Below are 24,351 nucleotides of genomic sequence, written 5' to 3'. Positions count from 1 at the left end.
CGCAATGAAATGTGAGACAGACTATTTGAATGAGCTACACATTTTCCCTCAAGAACTGAGTGTGTTCTATGCCACAGGTGTTTCAGTAATTGCAGTACATTAGGAATATATCATGTTTAACAGACCTTGTACACACATTTCCACCTGTGCGATGTGGTGGTCTAATTTCGATACTTCGAGCTGAGTATCAGATATACATGATTCCATGTTGTTTAATAAGGCTTAGCCCGCTCTCCAAGTGCTGTAACTCTGGTCTCCTCCTTATTCTGCTATTGATTAGTCGTAGGATGGAGTAAATCACTTGGCCTTAGCATGTCTACATTTCCCCACGTAAAACAGCTCGATATCACAGAGGAGTTTTGCAGACCCTTTAGGAGAAGTATAACTGATTCTCCCTCAACCAACTGAAACCCCCCAAAAATGGAAATGGAAATTCTTGAGCCCAGAAAAATGTTTCTGGGGGGCTGACATTTGAATCGATAGTTCCAGAAGGGAAGTGAATTATAAAAGTACAAAGGAGTTTGAGTATAGCACCATTGCATCAGTTGGATTGCTGTAGGAACCTTCAGCTTGAGTTATTCCACTAGAAGTCAAGTGCCGATGACTCAGGACGTGGCCTTAGATGTCACAGTATCATAATACAGTGTATAATCCGCATGCTTTGGTAAATGACTTAAAATCAACTTATGTAAAATAAGAGATAAGATCAAATGAATAAAAATTCAAGCTCAACATCACAAAAAAACATAAGAAAAGAAGTATACTTATATATATATTAAAAAAAACATGACATTTCACTTTGTATTTGTTGGCTAAGGCACAAGAGTGGTAAAAGTGGGTATATGATTCTCACCGCCAGACAAAGGGAAAACGAGTGTTTTTATAAGTGAAGCAATCACATTATCAGGGTGTTTGAGGTTTGTCATTGCATTGTGTTCCCACGCAAGGAACGTTGAGAAGTCTTCTCTGTGAAATTTCCTTGATTTACAATATCATTTAAATCCGTATTTTGTGATAAATCGAAAAACTGGCTCCAATTCCCCACCTGGTCTTAAATTCCTGCCTTTGGCCATGTCAGTCGGACGGGCTCTTCTGTTCTAACTCTCGCCTCAGCCATGGCGTTGCTTCAGCCACAAGACTCTTAGCAAATGTAATACGCACAGAGGATTGAAAAGTGTTTGCACGATTGGGCGTGATCTCTCTTGAACCTCTGCCATTGCCCTGTGAACATGCCTTGGCTGGAAGAAAGACACAAAGGACAGGCCAAGATCCTCTAGTCTCGCCAGCCAGGATCTCTGAGATGTGCCACCGGTGATCCAAATCCTGCACCTATTAAGGGCACAGTAGCCAGGGTTGGTAGAACTGTCTAGACAACTACCTGGGATGTTTCAGCTTACTACTTACTGTATGCCACTGGGGTTTCTGTGTTAAATAATTTTACTGTATGTTTTATGGATGTCTGAGGTATGCTCTCCTCATAATCATGGACACAGGACTTTACTTTAAAATTTATGAAAGCAGCCCAAACACATTTGTGTTTTAATTCTAACACTGCCTTTTATCAAAATGAGCCACCATCAGATCTTGCCCTCTGAGTTATTTTTTCAGTCTATGCTGGTGTTGTTGGATATTTCACTTTTGTTTTTTGTTTTTGAGTTTTTTTAATCCAGATGATGTCAGCCGGGGGTCACTGAACAATAACCTAGGGGACATTGACTGCAATGGGCAACAGGTTGATTTCCCTACTTCTTTAAATTATTACTTTCCAATGTGCTAATTGATAGTACTTTTTATTCTAGGGTGAGGTTTACGGGGGACGGCTCTAGGGATGTCTCTCAGGTAAGTTAAATTCATAGAAGAATCTGTTAAAGGGAGCCCATAACCATCTGCACATTGATATACCACGTTCTTTTCCACACGGAGACATGGAGGGATCTTGGCCAAAGTCAGAGACCTGGATAATGTGTCTGCTATTCAACCTGAATCATTCAGGCTGCTCTTCTATTTAATAGATAGGGTCAAGCCGACTGAATGGTTACCATTTGGAGATAATATAAAGGGGATTCTGTCTTGAGAGGTATGTTGACATAAGTTAACGCTTCCCCGCAATGGCACACATAGAACAGTATAATACTTGTTCACTGTATATAGTTAACAGGAATCTGTTCATGTGGAGAAGCCATGTGCCCATAGGATCTGAAAACCAACAAGTGCCATCTCACGGCCCTTGGGGAGAAAGAATTCATATATTGGCTCCAATGTTAGCTGTTTACCTAATTTTGGTTGAGAATGTCTGGAGTAGATGACTCCAATGACACTTTTGACGTTCTGGTTCTGTAACCTGAGACACTTATGTTTAATGAGAAGGTACGATGTAGAGAACAGCTTATGATGTTGGAAGTTTTGACTCTTCCCCAAATGGCCACAAGATTCCTTGAGCAATTGTTTAACCTTTTGGATTTGGGATTTTCATCTGAAGAACGGGAGAGCTATGAAAAAGTGGTCTTTAAATGTCTTTCCCTATGTTAAACATTATACTATCAGTGTGTGTATTAGGGCTTGAATATTGCCAACAAGGTTTATATGTTTTGGGTTTGGGAGAAGGAAGCCTAAACACTCCATAAAGATCTGATAAATGATTATATCATAAACGTCTTAACTTCCTAGACATACTGTTTCTAGGTTATTGATGATGAGCCTTTGATTAGACGCTAGTTGTCTGTACCTTGCTAAAAGTCAAAATAAACTAATTTTTGAGGACCAAAACAATCATTCTCTTCTACATGTAACTTTTCTAAGACCAAGGTCTTTACCTTGGGTCATTACCACTTAGGTCATCACCACTTGAATTCAGAATTGTAGATAATTAAATTGAAATATTTATTCAAAATATTTAAAATCATTATGTCACATTGTGTTAGGGTTAAAATACACAAATATGTAAACATCCTACATCTTCACATCTTTCATATTAAGTATATATTAATAATTTTAATAATTTTAAAAGCAGTCACTGAAGAATTTGGATAAATGTAAGGTGCTAAGGTTATTAATACATAATTCCTACAACCATATTAAGTTTTTAGAAGACAGAAGGAATTTGAATTTTAAAATATCAGGATTCAATATTTATTAATATGCTATGGGTTTCACTCTATGCTTTAATAAGTAATACTAAGATTTCTTATTGCTTATCTAAGAGTATTATAGTTAATTGTTGAAATATGGAAAAAAAGAGATTTTGGATTTTTATTTTTATTTACATTCCAATTAGTTAACATAGAGTGTAATATTAGTTTCAGGTGTACAATTTAGTGATTCAACAATTCCATACAACACCTGTGGCACCACGGCAAGTGCCCTCCTTAATCCCGTCACCTATTTCACCCATCCCCCCACCTGCCTCCCCTCTGGTAACCATCAGTTTTTCCTCTGAGATTTCAGATTTTTTTTTTAACCCAGTACATGGTAAAACAAAAAGAATGGGTAGGAAGTTAGTAAAGAATTATTACTGAAAGCACACCGTGACTTAGGAAGAAATTAGATTTAAAAATAAATAATACAATAAAATTAATGTCATCGTTTCTGTTATTAGTAGATTTAACTTAAAAAGGTAGAGATTTAAAATTTCATAAATTTATCCCCTGCAAAATCACTCCCCAGACTATTTACACATAAGGTTTGCCTACATTTATCACGTGCATGTGCATTTGTATGACATGAACATTGTGTTGGGAACTCAGACTCTTTCCCTCTTCGTGTCTTTAATTGAGCATCTGCCTTGACCTTGCAATTTACATTTAGATGGCTGCAAGACTGGATTGGTGTGTGTGGGGTTTAGAAGAGCACCCACTTTTCTAAAGTTTAAAGTTTAAAACTTAAAACAAGTATCCAGAGCCTATTTTGATCCCGGAAATTTGCTAGGTAACTTATATACAGTATTAATATTTTTTGTCCTAAGAAGCATCCCATGCATCCATTCATTCATTCACTCATTCAACTCTATTTCCTGCCTCTAACTTGCCTTTTCCCCAAGACTCACAGCGCTGGCAGGGATGGAAACTCACTAGGATGCAGTCTCATCCCTGGGGTGGACACTGATGTTTATTTCTTGTAATCCACTCCTTCTTCCTCCACTATTTACAGAACTCTGACTTTATTCTGTTAGAAAAACTGACTTTCCCCCTGCAGCATATGATGATCACGTGACTCCGTTCTAACCAATGAGGTGTAAGTGTAACGGGTAGCCCTCCACTGGGTCAAGCTTCTGGAAAAGTAATGTTTTCCTGCGAAAAAGGCAGAATCACATAGAGGCAGACACACGCACGTACACTTTTTACCATTACCGTTAGCATTTCTCCTTCTTCCTGCCTGGAATGCAGCTGTGATGTGTGAGGGTGAAGCAGCCGCCTTCATTGGTGAACATCAGGTCTAAAGCCACAAGTCGAGGATGGTCGATGAGGAAGCAAAAAAAAAAAAAATGGTCTGGAGCTTTGAAAAACTTCCCAGCATCTCTGAGCAATTGGCTGGCCACATCTAGACTTCCTGTGATATCAAAAATATACAGCATCACATTCCTCATGTAGTCTCCTTTTCTCAGGATAGCTTCCCTGACTATACCTACCCCTTTCCTTTGATTTATGTGATTTTTTTTTGTCTCAAAGTTTTAAAGGACATAAGTGGGCACTTTCTGATGAACATAAAAGATGGAAAGAAATAACTGATATGAGGAAATTTTAATACGGGGACTTGCCTAGGACGAGTAGTAGGTTGGGGAGGAAAACAAAAGTTCTAAAAGTCCGTTATGTTAGCTACTTAAGTGTACCATTCACTTTCAAAATAATACACCCATATATAGTGTAGACAAGACTGATGAATTCAATCACCCAAATTAGTTAAAATTTATGTAATGTTAAGATGTAAGTCAGCTGTGCTGTCATTATCACCAAAAGGAAAGAATGGGTTCTCTTTTGGCCTTCACTTTTGTGTAATCTCGTCCTGCAAATGAGGAGGAGAAACAGAAAGCAAAACACATCCGCACACAAACTCTCGGTAACTGAGAAATTCAAACATAGTCTTTATTGTACCTTTAAAACGACTATGTCAAGTTTCTCTTGGGTAATTGAATAATGTCTTATCTAGAAAGCTGGTCCTCATTTGTTTATGAAATATTGCAAATCTTAATGGAGTTCTATTGCCTGTATCTTTAGGAAGCAAACACGTATTTTGGTAAAACTGATATTTTGGACCCAGAGGGTCCTTGGCTCAAGTTCCATCTGAGAATGCTTATTCTGTGCACCTTCATATGTCATTGGTTAGCCTGCTTTAATTTTCTTTTCTTTAAAAACTGATCTTTTTGGTGACCCAAAGGCCTTTACTTGTTTTTCTAGTAACATAAGGGGAAGAATGGGGGGAAGGTATGTGGGAAAGGGGAAAGTTTCCGGCTTTCTTCAGATTCGTTCAATACATTACATCCCTTCCTAGGATTTCCTTTTCCTCCTATCTTTCATAACCTGAAATTTTTAACTTTCACGATCTGGGACATATATTTTTAATTTTGGTTAGTTACTGATGCAGTGCCTTTCTACATTATTATTATTATTATTTTGGGCCATGATTATAAACATTCTAAAGTCACAATTTTGTATGAACAGTTTAGGGAGAGATTCTTAAAAAAAAAGATAGAGGGGTGCCTGACTGGCCCAGTCAGTAGAACATGGGACTCTTGATATGGGGGTTGTAAGTTCGAGCCCCATGTAGGATGGAGAGATTACTTAAAAATACAATCTTTAGGGGCGCCTGGGTGGCTCAGTTGGTTAAGCGTCCGATTTCGGCTCAGGTCATGATCTCGCGGTCCGTGAGTTCAAGCCCCGCGTCAGGCTCTGTGCTGACCATTCAGAGCCTGGAGCTTGTTTCGGATTCTGTGTCTCCCTCTCTCTCTGACCCTCCCCCCATTCATGCTCTGTCTCTCTCTGTCTCAAAAATAAATAAATGTTAAAAAGAATTTTAAAAAATACAATCGTTAAAAGAATTAAGAAGAAACTATTAGCATTTATAAACATTCAGAGAAAGTTACAAGTTTAATTGTTTTATTATATATTTATCAATTAGCCCCCCAAAACTGCGCTTTAAAAAAAAGACTCTAAAGTTTTGTGGTAAGTTTCCCTTAAATTATGTTAACAATTCTAGTTGTGAGTTGTGGGCATGTGTGTGTGGAAACAATTATCATGTTAACACATGATTCATAGCATATATGTTTGCAAATACCTTCAATACTAATATGTTATTTCTTCCGTATGAGGTTTAACATTCCAGACTAAGTGTTTAAAAATACATAAAAGAAGTAATAGGGAAAACAGATGTTCATGCACCTTGCTTTGCATAACAATTAATAAAAAAATAAGAAATATAACCAAATAAGATCAATCCTGGATAGTGCTAATTATTATTTGGTGTATAACAGTCAACTACAGGAGAAAAATATTTGGGTATTTAGACTGACAGTTTTAATGCTGCAAGATAGATACTTAGTAGGTAAAACACCTGTTGCTAATGTTGCCAATTAATGTAACTTTATGTGAGATCTTTATGAGTCCAAACCTAACACCTTTATATTGCCTTACGTGTCATTAATACCACAACACCAAAGACAGTCAACATTAACACTGATTTACAAGGTCTCGTATAATGCTTCAAATAGTCATTTTGTCAACTTTATTTTCCTTTTTGTCTCCTATCCCTAGTCTTTCCTCTCTTCCCTCTCTTTCTCCCTTTTATTTCTCTTCCCTTCCCTCAGTCCTTACCTCATTTCCTTCCTTCCCTTTTTCCTTCTTTTAAATGTATCAGCCAAGCCAAGTTATAACTTTTACATACAGATCTTTTATTACTTTTTATATCAAAAGGAGGCTTTTTATATCAAAAGGAGGCTGTGTTACTTTTTATATCAAAAGGAGGCTGTATTTTGCTTTGGTAGATCTATGTTTCTTGTATCACAATAATATTAAATTGGCTATACAGAAGGACAGCTTAGTGAAAATGGAATTTCACAATTTAAAATGCATATTGATTTCTTTACTTGTTCCTTATTTTGTTTTTGTACTTAGAATCTTAGGAAGAAAAAAAATCTGCCAGATACAAATTCCAGACATATATTTTTTAATCTAGATATTGAAATCTGTTACCAGCTAATTGGAAATTTTCATATAATTCAAAGAAAAAACCTAGAAATATATTCCATACAATGTTTGAAGAAAGGTTTTGGTGCTCCAGTGTTCAGCTTCCAAAGCCAGTAGTACATTGGCAATGGAAAGTAGAGAAGTAATTGTCTCAATTGTGACTGTATCCCCAAACCAGTCTGGTCTTGAATTTGGTTATTGCAGATCAAACAATTTTGGTTTGTTTTGCTTGAGCAGAGACGCAACACAGTCGTGGACAGAATGGAGAACCCAAACTCAGTCTCCCAACATCTTTCCTTCCTTCCTTCTTTCCTTCCTTCTTTCCTTCCATCTTTCCTTCCTTCCTTCCTTCCTTCTTTCCTTCCTTCCTTCCTCCTTCCTTCCTTCCTTCCTTCCTTCCTTCCTTCCTTCTTTTCTTCATTTTAGTTTTGCAACAGCACTGAGAATGTGATGCTGGTGGTTAACTCTTTGACCTGCGTGTTCTGTGGGCCAAGCTTCCTTGGAATCTTCTGTGGGGAAGAAAGTCCAGTCCCAAAAGCCACACATGCCAATACTGCCATACATGTCCCAGTCAGATCCGCAGAGCAAACCACAGCAGTAGAATGGCACCGTGTAGCAAAATGCATGAGTTTCAGGCTGCGGAGGAATGCTATGGGAAGAGGTTGTTGAATAAAATGTTAAGAGCCAAAGGAAGAGAATCAGATTTGGATGATAGTTACAGTAAAGGGTAAAAATAAATAAATAAATAAATAGTTTCATGATTGCTCAAAATCCAAGGCCCAGCCTCATAGATACTCACTTCCTGGCATGGGTCCAACTATTTAAATACGTGCAAAATAAATTATCTGCTCTAGTTAATAAAAGGTTCACTTAAAGAAATTTAAAGGCACAAGCAAAACATAAATATTTTGGTTTAGAAATGTGGCCACACAATCCATGACGAGAGCATGGTTTCATGATGTTCTCTTATTTCCTGACTGTAACCACTCACATCACCTTAAAAAAGCATGGTATGGGAGCGCCTGGGTGACTCAGTCAGTTAACCAAAGAACTCGACTTCGCTTCGGCTCAGTTCATGATTTCCCGGTTCCTGGGTTTGAGCCCATCATCAGACTATACACTGACAGTTCAGAGCCTGGTTGGGATTCTCTCTCTCCTCTCTCTGCTCCCTCCCTCCCTCTCAAAATAAATAAATTAAACTAAAAAAAAATAGTGTGGTATCATAATTTGTCAAATCATAAATGCTGCCAGCTCTAAACTGAAGGAGGGAAAAGTAGATACTACAGGAAAAAGCATAGGTTAACTGTTTTAATTATGAATTAGTGTGTGGTCATGGCTTTCATGAAAAATAAGCTCCTGTTAAGTAATTTTCATGGGAAATATAAGCAGTACCTTAATCTCTTTCTGTGTGTTCATGTGGGTGCTATGCATTGAGAAAACATAACCTAAATGTGATTCTTAGAAATTGTGCCACCTTAATGAGTCACTGAAGACCAACAGGTAATACAGAGAGAGTCTCTGATTAACATGCAATCATGGTGTTAGAAGGGATTTATTTTGATTCCTCTTTCATAAGCTTAAATGTTCTTCTGCTTTTATATAAAAGAAATCTTTTATTTTTTCCAGATTTATTGAGATGCAGTTTTGTACAGAAAACTACCTATAATTAAGGTATACAATTGGCAAGTTTGGACATATGCACATACTCGTATTACTATTGCCACAATCCAGATTAGTAAACACACCTACACCTTCTTTGTATCTCTCTGGTTTGGTTTGGTTTTCTGGTGTGTGTGTGTGTATGTGTGTGTGTGTGTACATAAAGAGCATTTAACATAAGATCTATCCTCCACAATTTTTTAAGTACACAACACCTCATTGTTAACTATAGGCACTATATTGGGCAGCGTATCTCTAGAACTTATCTTGTGGAACTGCTATTTTATACCCATTGAACAACTCCCCATAGACACCTCTCTCTATCCCTTGGTAACCACCATTCTATTATCTACTTCTCTGCCTTTGACTATTTTAGATACCTCATAGAAGAGTAATAATATGATGTGTCATCTGGTTTGTAAAGCTACTGTAATTAAGAATTCAACACAATTGTCTCCTCTAATTTCAGAAAGCTTTAATTGATTAGAAATAGTTCATTTAAAAATATTAAATCTTTGTCTCTATGGCTCCTATTCTATTCTATCCTATTCTATTCTATTCTATTCTATTCTATTCTATTCTATTCTATTTTAATTCTGCCCAATGAGACCATCTCACAATAAAGAAATCAGTGACTAGTTAAGATCTCTGTCCTCTCTCTCTCTCTCTCTCTCTCTCTCTCTCTCTCTCTCTCACACACACACACACACACACACACACACACGCACGCGCGCACACACACACACACAGCATCAGGTCTGGTGAATATCTATTAATCTTTTTATCAAAACCAACCTTATTCCCATGGAAAATCTTTTCTGCTTTTCTTTAGATGTTTCCTCTTTATGTGCACATAAGATCCTATGTTTCTTCTCTCATAGAACTCTCAGCCTTATCAAATATAATTAACTATTTCAGGTTATGTCTTCTCTATGGGGCAATAAACACTGCAGGAGAGGGAAAGATGTTTATATTGCTCCAAAATGTATGCCTGCCACCGAACACAGTGCCCTGTACCAACTGAGCACTCAGCAAATGTTCGTGAAAATGAGTAAATGCGTGGTGCAGGGCAAGAGGAGTGGTTGGTTAAAAGACGCTGGATCGGAGAACAAAAAGACTTATATGCCCCTTTATTGAGTTTAAATGGTATTCTTCCATTAATGGGAAATCATGGAAGGTTTCTGAGGAAGGAATGCAAGATAGGAGGATGCCACTCACTGAGTGGGACCAGTCATTTAATCCACCACCTATATTAAGAAATAGAATGTCATCAGCCCACAGATGACCCTCTTCTACCCATCTTAGCCAGTGCCACCCCTCCTTCCCAAAAGTAATCACTCTCTTGGATTCTAACACCATGGAGTCCTCTGGCCCTTACTTGAACTTTGTGCAAATGGAATTGGGCAATACATATGACTGGCTTTTTTGTTGAGTACTTTTTAGTGGGATTCATTCATGCTGTTGTGTTTTCAATAGTCCATCCAATTCAAAGAGTCATAGAGTATTTCATTGTATATGTAGAGCTCAATGTACCCATTCTACTGTTAATGGATACTGTTCCTGTGGGTTTGTGGTTTTACTACCATGATAGGACTGGCTTGTTTCAATTCTGGTGATTCGCCCAAAGCTTTGCATCTATCAATAGCTCCTAGTAGAAATCCATGGAAGGTATGCTCCATAGTTGGTTTAACCATACATCCCTTTAATATTTTTTTTAAGTTTATTTATTTTTGAAAGAGAGAGAGAGAGAGAGCATGTGCCAGGGAAGGGTAGAGAGAGAATCCCAAGCAGGCTTCATGCTGTCAGCAGAGAGTCCAATGCGGAGTTCAACCTAGAGATCACCACCTAAGCAGAAATCAAGAGTCAGACGCTCAACCGACTGAGCCACCCAGGCACCCCAAACAATACGTCTCTTGAAAGGCATTTTGGTGGCTTCCAGGTTTTGGCTTTCACAAATTACAGCTTCTCTGAACATTTGTGTACAGGTTTTTGTGTACACATAATTTTATTTTTCCTCTGGGATACATGCTCAGCAGTGCAATTGTTAAGTCGTATGGTAATTGCATGGTTAGTTTTTAAGAAAGTGTTAAACTTTTCCGAGTGTTTCATTGTATGTTCTCACCATCAATGAATGTATAGGTGAACCAGTTTCTCTATGTCTTCCCCCAAATATATTATAATGTGTGTATACATATATATGCGTATATATATATATACTACATATATATATGTATGATATATATGATATATATGATATATATGATAACTACATACTTATCAAAATGGCTAATACATATATATATGCATATATATGTATATATACACACAGATATATATACACATATATATATATGTATTAGCCATTTTGATAAGTATGTAGTTATAGATTATTGTGGTTTTGATTTGCATTTCCTGAATGGCTAATGATGTTGAACATCTTTGCATGTGATTATTTGCTATCTTTAGCAAAATGACGCTTCATGTCTTTCACACATTTTCTAATTGGAGTTTTGTGTGAAACCGTTGTGCATGAGAGTTCTTTATGTATTCTAGATACTAATTCTTTGTTTTGTAGGGGGAAGGAATTTTACCTTTACCCTTTTAGGGTTTTTTGGCCAGGCCCGACATGAGACTGATTGGCAGGAAAAAGGCAGACAGATTTATGTAAATTTTACATGGCACAGAAGCCCTCATAAGGAAACAAAGACCCAGAGAAATGGTGAAAAATACAGACTTTTTCAGTTGAACGAAGGGAGGCAGCTTGTGAAAAAGGAACTGAACGATGTGAGAAAACTAGCAGACAATGAGAATTGTGTTCACAAGGTCTGTTTCTATAGAATTCTCTCAGTCTCCATTCCTCCTCCTTGATGATAAGAATGTTACTTTCTTCCTAGGACAAAAAGGACACTTTCGCATGGATGTGTTTATCTCCTGTTTTCAGGACGAAGAGTGGAGACCAGAATGTCCTTTCTGCATCTGCTGTTTTTTAAGTGCCTTTAGCTCAAAATAATCCTTAGGTCAAAAAGCACATATATTAAGGTGACATATTCTATCATCTTTCAGTTGCATGAGTGGTTTGCAGATTTTTTTTCCCACTTGGAAGCTTTTTTTTTTAATGTTTATTTACTTTGTGTGTGTGTGTGTGAGAGAGAGAGAGAGAGAGAGAGAGAGAGAAAGCACCTATGTGAGGGCAAGTGGGGGAGGGGCAGAGAGAGAGAGAGGGAGAGAGAATCCCAAGCAGGCTCCCTGCTGTCAGTACAGAGTCTGACTCAAGGCTCAATCTCACAGATACAGAAATCATGACCCGAGCAGAAATCAAGAGTCCTTTGCTTAACTGACTGAACCACCCAGGCACTGTGGGATCTTGTTTTTTAACCTTTCCACATGGGCTTTCACAGAGCAAAAGTTTGATGAGGTTTTATGTATCATTTTTCCTTTTTTGGACTACACTTTGAATGTCAAATTTGAGAACTCTTTGCCTAGACTTAACTCCGAATATTTTCTCTTATTTTCCCCCAAAGTTTCAGAGTCATCTTTTACATTAATTTCTGTGGTCCATTCTGAGATGACTTTTGCATAAGATGGGAAGTTTAAATAGAGGGTGTTTTGTGTGTTTGCTTTGGTCTCTGGATATCCAGTTGCTTCAACATCATCTTCAGAGCTATCTTTCCCTCTCTGAACCTTTTGCAAAATCAGTTGAGTGCATTTACGTACCATAATTTCTGGCTATGCGATTCTGTTTCAATGATCAGTGTGTCTTTCCTCCACCAAGATTACACTGTTTTGGTTACGGCCACTACTTAGTAACCTTTAATATTAGTAATCTTTAAGTTTCTTGTGGACATCTGTTCATTTCTTTTCAACAAATAGATGCTGAATTGACTGATGATAAAGATGAAGTATATTTAACTTTACTTCTTTATGGCTTTTAGTTTTTCATGCCTTATTGTACATCCAGTTTAATCTTGAATGAAAGTAATAAAAACTGATATTTTGGGGGCGCCTGGGTGGCTCAGTCGATTGAGCGTTTGGCTTCGGCTCCGGTCATGATCTCATGGTTTGCGAGTTCGAGCCCCGGGTTGGGCTCTGGGCTGACAGCTCAGAGCCTGGAGCCTGTTTCGGATTCTGTGTCTCCCTCTCTCTCTGCTCCTCCCCCACTCATGCTCTGTCTCTCTCTGTCTCTCAAAAACAAATAAATGTTAAAACAAATTAAAAAATAAAGTGTTTTTATATGTTCATTGATGTTATACAGAAATGCAATTGGCGTGTGTGTGTGTGTGTGTGTGTATGTGTGTGTGTCTTGAATCTTACAACCTTACTGAACTCACTTATTTCTTAGAGGTGTGTGTGTGTGTGTGTGTCCACGCATGTGTGTGTTCCTTCAGATTTTTTATGTCACTATCACATCAGCTACAAATTGGGTTAGTTTTATTCCTTCCTTTCCAATGTCCATTCCTTTATTTATTTCTCTTGCCTTGTTCTGCTGATTAGAACCTTCTACTATGTTGAGTGAAAGAAGTTAGAATGAGCATCCTTGACTTGCTCCTGATCTTAGGGGAAAAAACATTCCACTTTTCACCATTAAGTATGATTAAATATAATGTTAAGTGTAGGTTCTTTTCTAGACGTGCTTTATCAGTTTGAAGTAATTCTCTGTTCCTAACTTGAGAGTTATATATGACTTGGTATTTGATTTTGTCAAATGCTTTCTCTGCATCAATTTTTATGATAATATGATTTTTCTTCTTTAGCTTTGTTGAGATAATGGATTTCATAAGTTGATTTTCAAATATTGAGTTAGTTTTGCATACTTGGAATAAATTCCACTTGGTCATGCTATATAATTCTTTTTTATACATAGTTGGAGTCAGTTTGCTAATATTTTGCTACTGAAAACCATCTGGGCCTGGAGTTTTCTTTTTTTAGGAGCTTTATAATTACAAATTCTAGTTATTTGGTGGTTATAGGAATATGCAGATTGCCTACTTCATTTTGGCTGAGTTTTGATAGTCTGTGTTTTTTAAGGAATTGGTCCATTTCTTCTAAGTTTTTGAATTCACTTCCAACCCACATACATCATTGAATTTGATGTGGTTTTCTTGTAAGCAGCATACAGTTGTATCTTTTTTTAAAATCCACTCTGCCAATTTGTCTTTTGATTGGTGTTTAGACCATTCGCATTTTCAGGTAATTATTGATATGTTTGTGGTTACATCTGCCATTTTATTGTGTGTTTCTTCTTTTGTTTTCTCCTCTTTGTGCTCATGTTTTTCTTGTGTATCTGTTAGTATTTATTGTTGCGTATCTGTTGTGTATCTGTTGGTATTTAATTATTTAAACAGGTTTCTGGATTCCATCTTGATTTACATATAGGCATACCTCAGAGATACTGTAGGTCCAATTACAGACCTGGATTCCATCTTGATTTACATATAGGCATACCTCAGAGATACTGTAGGTCCAATTACAGACCATTGCAATAAAGTGAACACCACAATAAAGAGAATCAAATATATTTTTGGGTTTCCCAATGCATATAAAATGTATGTTTTCACTATACTGTAGTCTATTAAGTGTGACATAGCATCAGGTCTAAAACAAAACAATGTACAGGGGAGTGGGAGGTACAGGCTTCCAGTTATGGAATCAGTAAATCATGGAATGAAAGGTATGGCATAGGGAATATAGTCCGTGATATTCTAATAGTGTGGTGTTGCAAGCAGAACGTAATTACACTTGTGGTGAACACATCATAACATGTAGAGTTGTCGAATCACCATATTGCACACTTGAAACTAATGTAATACTGTATGACCACTGTACCTCATTAAAAAATGAGATAAGTTTATAAAATTAAATTTGCTTTTCTTTGACATTTATTTCCCCAAAATGACTCTAGGCCAGATCATTTATCCTAAGAGCTACAAGTGAATTTACTGAGGAAATAATTATATTTTAGACATTTAAAAAGTATTTTATGAAATACTGTATTTTATTTTTCAGATGAAACTTACAAAGCTTTAAAAAATATAGAAGAAATGGAGGTTCATATCTCTATTTCTTTTTAATTAAGACCAATAAAAAATCAAGAGATATAAACAATAAAATAAAACATAGAAAAACAATTAAGTATACCTTGATTAAAAAATACTTCATTGCTAGGGGCGCCTGGGTGGCTCAGTCAGTTAAACGTCTGACTTCAGCTCAGGTTATGATCTCACAGCTCTTGAGTTCGAGCTCCTCATCAAGCTCTGTGCTGTTAGCACAGAGCCCCCTTCAGATCTTTGGTTCCCTTCTCTCTGCCCCTCCCCCTCTAGTTCCCTCTCTCTCTCTCTCTCTCTCTCTCAAAACAAATAAATAAACTAAAAAAAGAACTTCATTATTAAAATATGTGCTATCATCTAAGTTTTCAGCAAATCATAATCATTGATTACAAATAACTATAATAATGGAAAGATTCAGAATATTGTGAGAATTACCAACGTGTGACACAGAGCCATGAAGTGAGCAAATGCTATTGGAAGAATGGCACCAAAGACTTGCTCCATGGAGGGTCGCCACAGATCTTTGATTTGAAAAACACACAGTATCTGCAAAACACAATAAAGCAAAGCCCGGTGAAACAAGGTAAGCCTGTAGAGTATTTTTGAGTGTATCTCTGCATAGTTTTCACGGTGGTTGACTGGGTATTACAAAGTGCACGTATGACTTTTTTTTTAATTTTATTTATTTATTATGACAGAGAAAGAGAGAGAGATAGAATGAACAGGGGAGGGGCAGAGAAGGAAGCAGAGAAAGAGAATCCCAAGCAGGCTCTGTGCTGCCAGCACAGAACTCATGGACCTCGAACTCGTGAAACAAGAGATCGTGACCTGAGCTGAAATGAAGAGTCCAACACTTAACCAACAGCCACCCAGGAGCCCCAGTACATGTACGAACTACAAAGGTCTATTGGAATCAACATTTTACTACCCCTGAAAGTGTGTGAACCTCGCGTTCATTTAGACCCACTTCCTTTTTCCTTTTGCAAATATAATTGTTTTAGAAATTAGGTCATGTTGAAATTTCTGTTTCAGTCATTACTGCTTCTTCCTTCCAGATGTTTCAAGACACCTTCCTTGACCATTTCTTCTCTGAAGAATTTACTCTAGCTGATCTTTAAGGGTGATCTGTTAGAGACAAATCCTTTTTGTTTTTGTCTTCATTTCCTCTTTCTCCTTGAATGATAGTTTTTCCAGATCTAGAATTCATACCTGACAGTTATTTTTTTTTTCGACACTTGGCAAAATACTGTGCTCCTTCCTTTTGGCCTCTGTGGTTGGGCATGCGAAACCTGATAGATTTCCTGGAGGTAATGACCCATTTTTCCTCTGGCTGCTTTCAAGAAATTTTGCCTTTATCTGTAGTTTTCAAAACATTAATCACAATGTGTCTTTGTTTCAATTTCTTTGGGGTTAATCTGTGTATAGTTTGCTCAGTTTCTTGGATCTGAATGTTGTATCCTTTGCCAAATTTGGGAAGTTTTCAGCCATTGTTTCTTCAAAGACTCTTTAATCCCCCAATCTTTTTCTTCCCTCCTTTAAGGATCTGCTGGTACAAATGCAAGTGTTGGCTCTTACATTGTTGTTCCACAGGCTTCTGAGGCTCTGTCCATGGTTGGTTTTTTTGTTTGTTTGTTTTGTTTTTTTCCGAGTCTACTTTACCTCTGTTGTTGACATTGGGTGAATTCTATGGAATTCGCTAATTCCACCCTTCTCATGTATATCTTTTCCTGTTGAGACCATTTAGCAAAGTTTTGGGTTTTTAATTTGTTCTTGTATTTATTTATTTTCTTTTAGTTTTATAATTTCCAATGGATTGTTTTTAATCATTTCTATTTCTTTGCTAAGTTTCTTTTTCAGTTTTTCATTTGTTTCAAGGTAATTTGTAATTAGTGGTTCAAACATGTTTATGACTTTTAAAAAAATTTTTTTAACGCTTATTTTTGAGACAGAGAGACAGACAGAGAACATGAACGGGGGAACGTCCGAGAGAGAGGGAGACACTAAATCCGAAGCAGGCTCCAGGCTCTGAATTGTCAGCATAGAGCCCGACGCGGGGCTCAAACTCACGAACTATGAGATCATGACCTGAGCCGAAGTTGGACACTCAACCACCTGAGACACCCAGGCGCCCCTGTAAGACATTCTTAAACACAGAGAAGAAACTGAGGGTTGCTGGTGGGGTGTTGGATAAGGGGAAAGAGATGGGTGATGGGCACTAAGGGGAGCACTTGTTGGGATGAGCACTTGGTGTTATATGTAAGTGACGAATCACTAAATTCTATTATTGAAATCATTATTACACTATATGTTAACTAACGTGGATTTAAATTAAACAAACAAACATATTCATGACAGCTGCTCCAAAGCGCTTGTCAGATAATTCCAACATCTGATTGATAGTCAGTATTTGTATCAGTTGATTGCCTTATCTTATTCCTATTGGAATCGTGTTGATTTTTTGTATGACAGCTGATTTTTATTGCATTCTGGACATTTTAGCTACTATGTTAGTATGACTCTAGATCCTACTTCAATATTTTATTTCAGCAGGCAGCCACTCTGTTGAGGTTTTTAGCACATGGATCTTGCCCTACATTTGTAGGCTGTGATGCTAAAGGAAGTTTATGTTTCTGAGCTTCTGGAGCATTATTTTGGCCTGTTCGTCACTTACTTCTGGCAGGACTACCAATCAATCTTCTCTGCTGAAAGGACAGAGAGTCCTCATCTACCCCTTCACCCCTCCCTCCAGGTTCTCCTGTTTGTAACATCTAACATTGGTATGGTACCTTTGTACAATTGAGGAACCAAATTGATACATTGTTGTTGACTAAATTCCCCAGTTCACAATAGGATTCACACTTTGTTTTGCACGTTTTATAGATTTTTGACAAATACATAATGACATGTATTCACCTTTTCAACATCATACAGAATAACACTGCCTTAATAATCCCCTATGCTCTACTATTCAGCTATCCAACCCCTTCACCCCAGTAACCACTGCTATTCTTACTGCCTCCATATTTTTGCCTTTTCTGTAGTCACGTATTTGGAATCATAAAGTATGTAATATTTTCAGATTGGCTTTTTTTCACTTAGCAATAGGCACTTATATTTCTTCCAAGTCTTTTTATAGCTCCATGGCTCATTTTTTTTATCACTGAATAATTTTCCATTATAAGGATATACCACAGTCTTTTGTCTACTCACTTATTAGGACATCTTGTTGCTTTCAAGGTTTGCAATTTTTAATAAAGATGCCATAAATATTTATGTGCAGGTTTTTGAGGGACACAAGCTTTAACTCAGATGGATAAATACCAAGGAACACAATGGCTGGATCACATGATAAGAATATATTTAATTTCATAAGAAGCTATCTGTATCCTCAAGTTCCACTTTGCATTCCTTCCGTCTGACTTACATACGAGAGGAGTCAGAAATAAACGGCAAAAATTTATAGGAAATAGAGGTTCTATTGTAATAGAAATACAATTTTTCTGAACTATCAATACTATTTAGAATGAGACCACTGCCAATGACTAGAAAAAATAAGAACATGGAAAAACTATATATAAAAAGGGAGGCCGCCTGGGTGGCTTAGTAGGTTGAGGGTCTAACTTCAGCTCAGGTCATGATCTCGCTGTTTCCTAGTTTGAACCCCTCATCAGGCTCTGTGCTGACAGCTCAAAGTCTGGAGCCTGTTTTGGATTCTCTCTCTCTCTCTCTCTCTCTCTCTCTCTCTCTCTCTTATCTCTCTCTCTCTGCTCTTTCTCTGCCCCTCCCCTGCTCAGGCTCTGTATGTCTCTCTCTCTCACAAATAAATAAACACTAAAAATTTTTTTTAAAAAAAGAACATAGAAGAACACAGGAGGAGACTGGTAATAACGGTAATGATATCAATGTAAGGGAGGAAAACTAATTCCCCCTCTACTCTTCTGAGTCCTTTATTGAGACCCCTGTAATAAAAGACAGATAATAAGGGAAAAACAAACAGAAGTTTATTAACTTCCTGTATATGTGCAGGGATACCCAGGGAAAAGTGAGTAACTTCCCAAGGTGGCTTCCAGTCAAGGATTAAATACCATATTGGTAGGCAAAGGGAAGGCAGATGCAGATCTCTTAGGAGAGAGTGATCTTCAGGAAGGATGACTGGTACTTAGAAGAACAGATGAAATCTATGACAGCTTCTGACAAGGTTTGTCTAGATGTGGTGTCAACTCCCATTCTCCTCTCCTGTTATTAGCCCCAATCTTCTCTGGCCGATGAAGCTTCCAGGGATATGAGCTATGGCGATTATGGTCCCTTTGGAGGATCTCTCTGTGGGCAGGGAAGAGAAGTTCAAAGACAGCCTCTCCCTGCATTCTTTCCCCAAATGGTTTCAGCTCCACATAACCAGTAAGGCAATAGGGCATGTTTGGGGGCAGCATTGTCTTACTGTCCTTGATCAGCAATACCAATCATCTCCATAGGACTAATAACCACGAACCCAGCACATATCACCTACTAGAAACGACACATTCTTGTCCACATCTCACTTAATTCTCAGCACGCACACTGTGCACAATCCATATATCTAGCCTGTATAAAATGAAACCGAGGAGTTCCTATTATTCCATCTTAATGGTGAAGTTATGACGTCTCAGGGAGGTTAGCTACTTTGCCCCAAATCCCTTAGTTATGAAGTCTTAGCACAAGGATCGAACCCTGAACTCTTCCTTAGCCAGGAAGTGAGTCAGTGCTAGGGAGGGACTCCAGTCTCAGAGGTGAACATGGGGCACAAAGCAGGAAATCAGCTAGAAGCCTTGGCCCACATAGGTTGTGTCACATTGTTGGGACATGGGGGAGGGTTTTGTAGCTTTGTTGACACATAGGACCCTGCACTTGCTGCAACAGGTATACTTGGTAGTTCTGAGATAATAACACTAATTAGACACCCCCACTCACCGATGGGTATGGACCTCTTATCAGTGGATCAGAACCACAGCCGATCAGGACCTGCTCCAGAACGTGGCAAGAACAGGCAGCAATTGGCTTTGGAACTAATAACAATTAGTATCAAAGATGATTTCATTTAAACTTTAATCTCAGGGGGGCCTGGGTGGCTCAGTCGGTTAAGCGTCCAACTCCAGCTCAGGTCATGATCTCACAGACCGTGAGTTCGAGCCCCGCGTCAGGCTCTGTGCTGACAGCTCAGAGCCTGGAGTCTGCTTCACATTCTGTGTCTCAGTCTCTCCCTGTCCCTCCCCTGCTTATGCTCTGTTTCTCTCTTTCTCAAAAATAAATAAAAACATTAAAAAAATTTTTAAAGACTTTAATCTCATTGTTAAAGATAATAACATCATGCAAAATATAACACTGAGCAATGGCAATAGCTTATTGTTTTAAAATAATAAACTTTCAGGTTGTTGGTTTATGGAAAAATACAAGCTGAACCAATGGTCTGAAATTAAAAAAAAAAAAAAAGCTTGACTTCAAGGCTTTCTGTCTTTTCATTTTGATTCATGACTCCGCAATTGTATAAATTTCACAGTTATTTTTATTTTATAAAACAGAAAATGATTACAATTTCATGTAATGTATTGTACAGGTTTAATAGGATTGCACTCTCGCCGAGTACTGTAGTAACAAATAAATGCAATCGGAAATTGCTGACACAACAGGAACCTGGTAGTTCAACACAAACGCTTTCTGTAAATGAATCTGGCATAATTTCCCTATACATCTTGACTACTGCTTTCGGCTCTGCTCACAGGAGAGCAGTTGCACAGCGCTGGTAAGAATTCACACGTTTGCCTTTCCTCTGCAGTTACGGCACAGCAGTTCACACACGTTGGCTACAAATATGGCAAAACTCACCAAAGGAAACAGAGACAAAATGCTGACTCTAGAGTTGGGTGTCTTCCCACAAAGCTTATTGCCAAAAATCTACAGGTGCATCGTACATGGGAAAATTCACACAGCACCAGGAAAGGGCAATCGTTTCTGTGTCCATTTCCCATTCCAGTTGGGGGACGGTTGAGCAGTTTTAATCGGGCACCTTTTCGCTATTAACGGTTCTCATGTATCCAAAGAGGTGTTACGTTTTCCTGAAAGTCCTAAAGCATGAAAAATTGAGGAGAGCCAGTATTTACCAGAAATGGTAACAAATACTAATATTTTAAATGCATACTTAAATCATATGTCATCACTGATAGACTGAGGACAAACTTTGGACCGTGAAAAACAAATAAATTAATTTTCAGCGAAACATGCATAGTTTGGGCAGTTATATGCACATCTTCTTGGAAAGCTGGCAGTAATCTCTGTGGAATTGAAAATAGCAAGAAAAACACAAGAATTTAGGAGAAATTCTTTGAGGAAAAAAGTGTCGATACAATTGACCTTTGAACCACGTGGAGGCTCGGGGTACTGACACCCTGCAGAGTCAAAAATCCATGTATAACTTGCAATTTCTGAAAAACTCAACTACTAATAGTCCTCTGTTGGCTGGATGTCTTACCAATAACAAAAGCAGTTGATGGGGACATGTTTTGTATGTTATATGTATTATACACAGTAGTCTTACAATAAAGTAAGGTATAGAAAAATGTTTGTAAAAACAACCATGAGGAAGAGTAAATACATTTATAGTACTGTACTGTATTTATATTAAAAAAAATTTGCTTATGAGTGGCTTTGTGTTGTTCAGCCCTGTGCTGTTCCATGGCCAACCATGCTTGGAAATCAAGCAGAGAACTACAAATAAGAGTGTAAAATCATTTACTGAATCTCAATCATTACACACATTTACCGAGTGGTCGTTATGTGTGTGAATCCGTGCTGAGTTGCTGGCATACAAAAGTCAATATACCTGGTTCTTGATCTGAAGAACGTCACTGCACAAAAGACATGGGCTTCACAGGAGAGGTGAGCAGTCATTAGCAAATTATTGCAATGGAATGGATTAACAGTGAGCACAGAAGTGCATGAAATCGAAGGTAGGAAATGTGAGCCGGGCCATCTAGTACTGCTGGGAGCTGAAGAGGACGCAAGAGAACCATGCCCGGGACAGAAGACCATACGAAGGAAGGCACAGAGTCAAGAGACAGTATGCCTGAAGACTTTGTTATGTCTGTGAGGCAGAGAAAGAGGGAAGGTTAACTGTACCCACACCCCGATTCTGGCTTGGGAGAAGGGCAGCCGGTCGGTGACGTTCATTGAGATAGAGAATATTGAATAGGTGATATGAGGGAGGAAGTTTATGAGTTTAGCTGCGGATGCACAGCCTTCAAGGGTCACTGAAGAGATTTCCAGGAGGCACAGGTCATGCTTCAAATGCCATGACCAGTGCTTGGCTCAGAAGGCTTCTTGGAGTATCCCCAGAGGAAGAAACACTTCTTCAACTGTCTACTTCCCACTCAAAGACCTATTCAATCCCCTCTTCCCATCTTCCTCCCAGCATCCCCCCGCCCCCATTAGCACTCGGCAGGTCATTGAAAGAATAGCTTTTCAAAACAACTTTTGTTTTCGTTTTTTAATTTAACTTTTTGCCCCAGTGGATCTCTCTGCTTCAAAGAAATTACTTGGAAGTCTAAGGAATGAGCAAGTCAAGTGGAACCACTTGGACGTTTTGGGTCCATTGAGAGGAATACCCCAAGAAGGAATAAGAAATCCTCAAACCCATTTTAGGGGAATTGGTAATGTCAAATTGTCAACCTAACAAACTCCCGGTAAATGCATAGCTGATGACTTTTCCTTTGAGATGTCTACCTTTGATATTAGCTCTATTCATTTATTAAAACTATGGCACCAAGAATAACATTAACGCACCTAAAGGGAGAAAAAGGGGTATTAAGAGAAGACAACTACAAGAAAACCACAGTGTTGGGCATCCATGACTGTGCTATATGGCTTCGAGGATTCTGGTCCCATCATTGTGTACCTTAGGTTCTAGAAGCAGACAATCATTTAACATATTGTATCTGAGGGACTTTTTTCTAAAGCCACCAAAGAAAGCTTCTGACTTTGATTTAACCTCTACAGGAGAAAGATCATGGGGCTTTTATTGCTTATCAATCTTCTCAATCCTACTTGCATATTAGTTGGGCTAGAATATTTTATGTAAGGTCTACTTTCCTGATTTTACAGAATAAATAACAGAGAAAATGGCTCAAAAATATCGTCTTGTTGAGATTTTATTCAAAAGACTATTATGTTACGATGTACAGAATCATATCTAGAGGCGGGTCTTGGCTATTCATTCATTCATCTATTCAACAAACACTTGTTGAACCTTGATGTGCCAATTGTGGGAGTTATTGATATGAAGACAGAGCCTTTGTGTTCAAGAAGTTCTCAACCTCAGATCAAGACAAATATGCAAAGAACACATGAAGAATGTGGAGATTATTATTTCCCGACAGACCATGTGACCACTACAGGGAAATTTATTCAGTCCAAGTGAGTTTGGTAGATTTCTGCAAAATTTTCACAGAGTAGTATAAATTTGCTATTAGACTCCAAGCAAGGTGATTTGCGGGAAGAATAAAAGTGTATTCACGACAGAGTGAACATCTGTGCAAATAATACATTGTGCTGAGAAGTGAAAAGAATCCCATAAGCCCTGAGTATCATAGAGGTGTGGAGGTCAGACAGGATGTATATGTCTTCAGCCTCAGGGCTTCATTCACAGAGGATGCCCTCCCTAGAGTTGTGCAGTATACAACCTGCACCATTGTATGGGCATTCCTTCTCTGAGAAGATGATCCCAGAAAATCAGTTTGGGGCCTGATAGAGAAGAGCTACTACTTCGTTCTCTTGGGATCCACAGTACTATTACATTCTGGCACTTCTGACTCTGGCTGCACTCATTAGTCTTTTTGTGAACTCTACTTCCTTCCATGCTACATAACTGTTAAGGATTGTCAAAGTCCTCTACTTGAGCTACTGTTCTGTTTTGCTCTCTACTTTCTCCCATGATTGGCAGACTTCCAAGGCAATACTCTCTGCTAGATAATGTTGCCTTTGCATAACGACCTCTCTCCCAAGCTGACAGTATTTTCCTACTTCCTGACTTGTTCTTTCTTTGATTCGGAAACTAGCCACAGCATTTACTGTGTTGTGATTACTCCCCTGTATTCAAATAATCACAGTTCCAGGTGATTTCATTCTAATTATTTTTAACTTAAAATATTTTGTTGATAAACATAATGCAAGTACAGAAAACTGCATAAAATAAACGCGCAGCTTAACAAATTATTATATGATGAATACCTTTGTAATACTCACCGATGTCTCCAGAAATTGATATTTCCAGGCCCACCGGAGCCTTTCACGTACCACCACCCACTCACAGCCCTCTCTTTCACTCAAAAGGAACAAATTTCCTGACTTTTCTTATTCAATTTCTTACTCTGATTTATAATTTTATCACCCAGTGTGTATCTCTGAGTACTATTGGTTTTTTTTTCCCTCTTAGCTCTTTATTCTGA

The sequence above is a fragment of the Prionailurus viverrinus genome, chromosome B2 (genome assembly GCF_022837055.1).
Source record: "Prionailurus viverrinus isolate Anna chromosome B2, UM_Priviv_1.0, whole genome shotgun sequence".
NCBI classification, from domain to species: domain Eukaryota; kingdom Metazoa; phylum Chordata; class Mammalia; order Carnivora; family Felidae; genus Prionailurus; species Prionailurus viverrinus.
Note: the sequence above shows the minus strand (reverse complement) of the source record.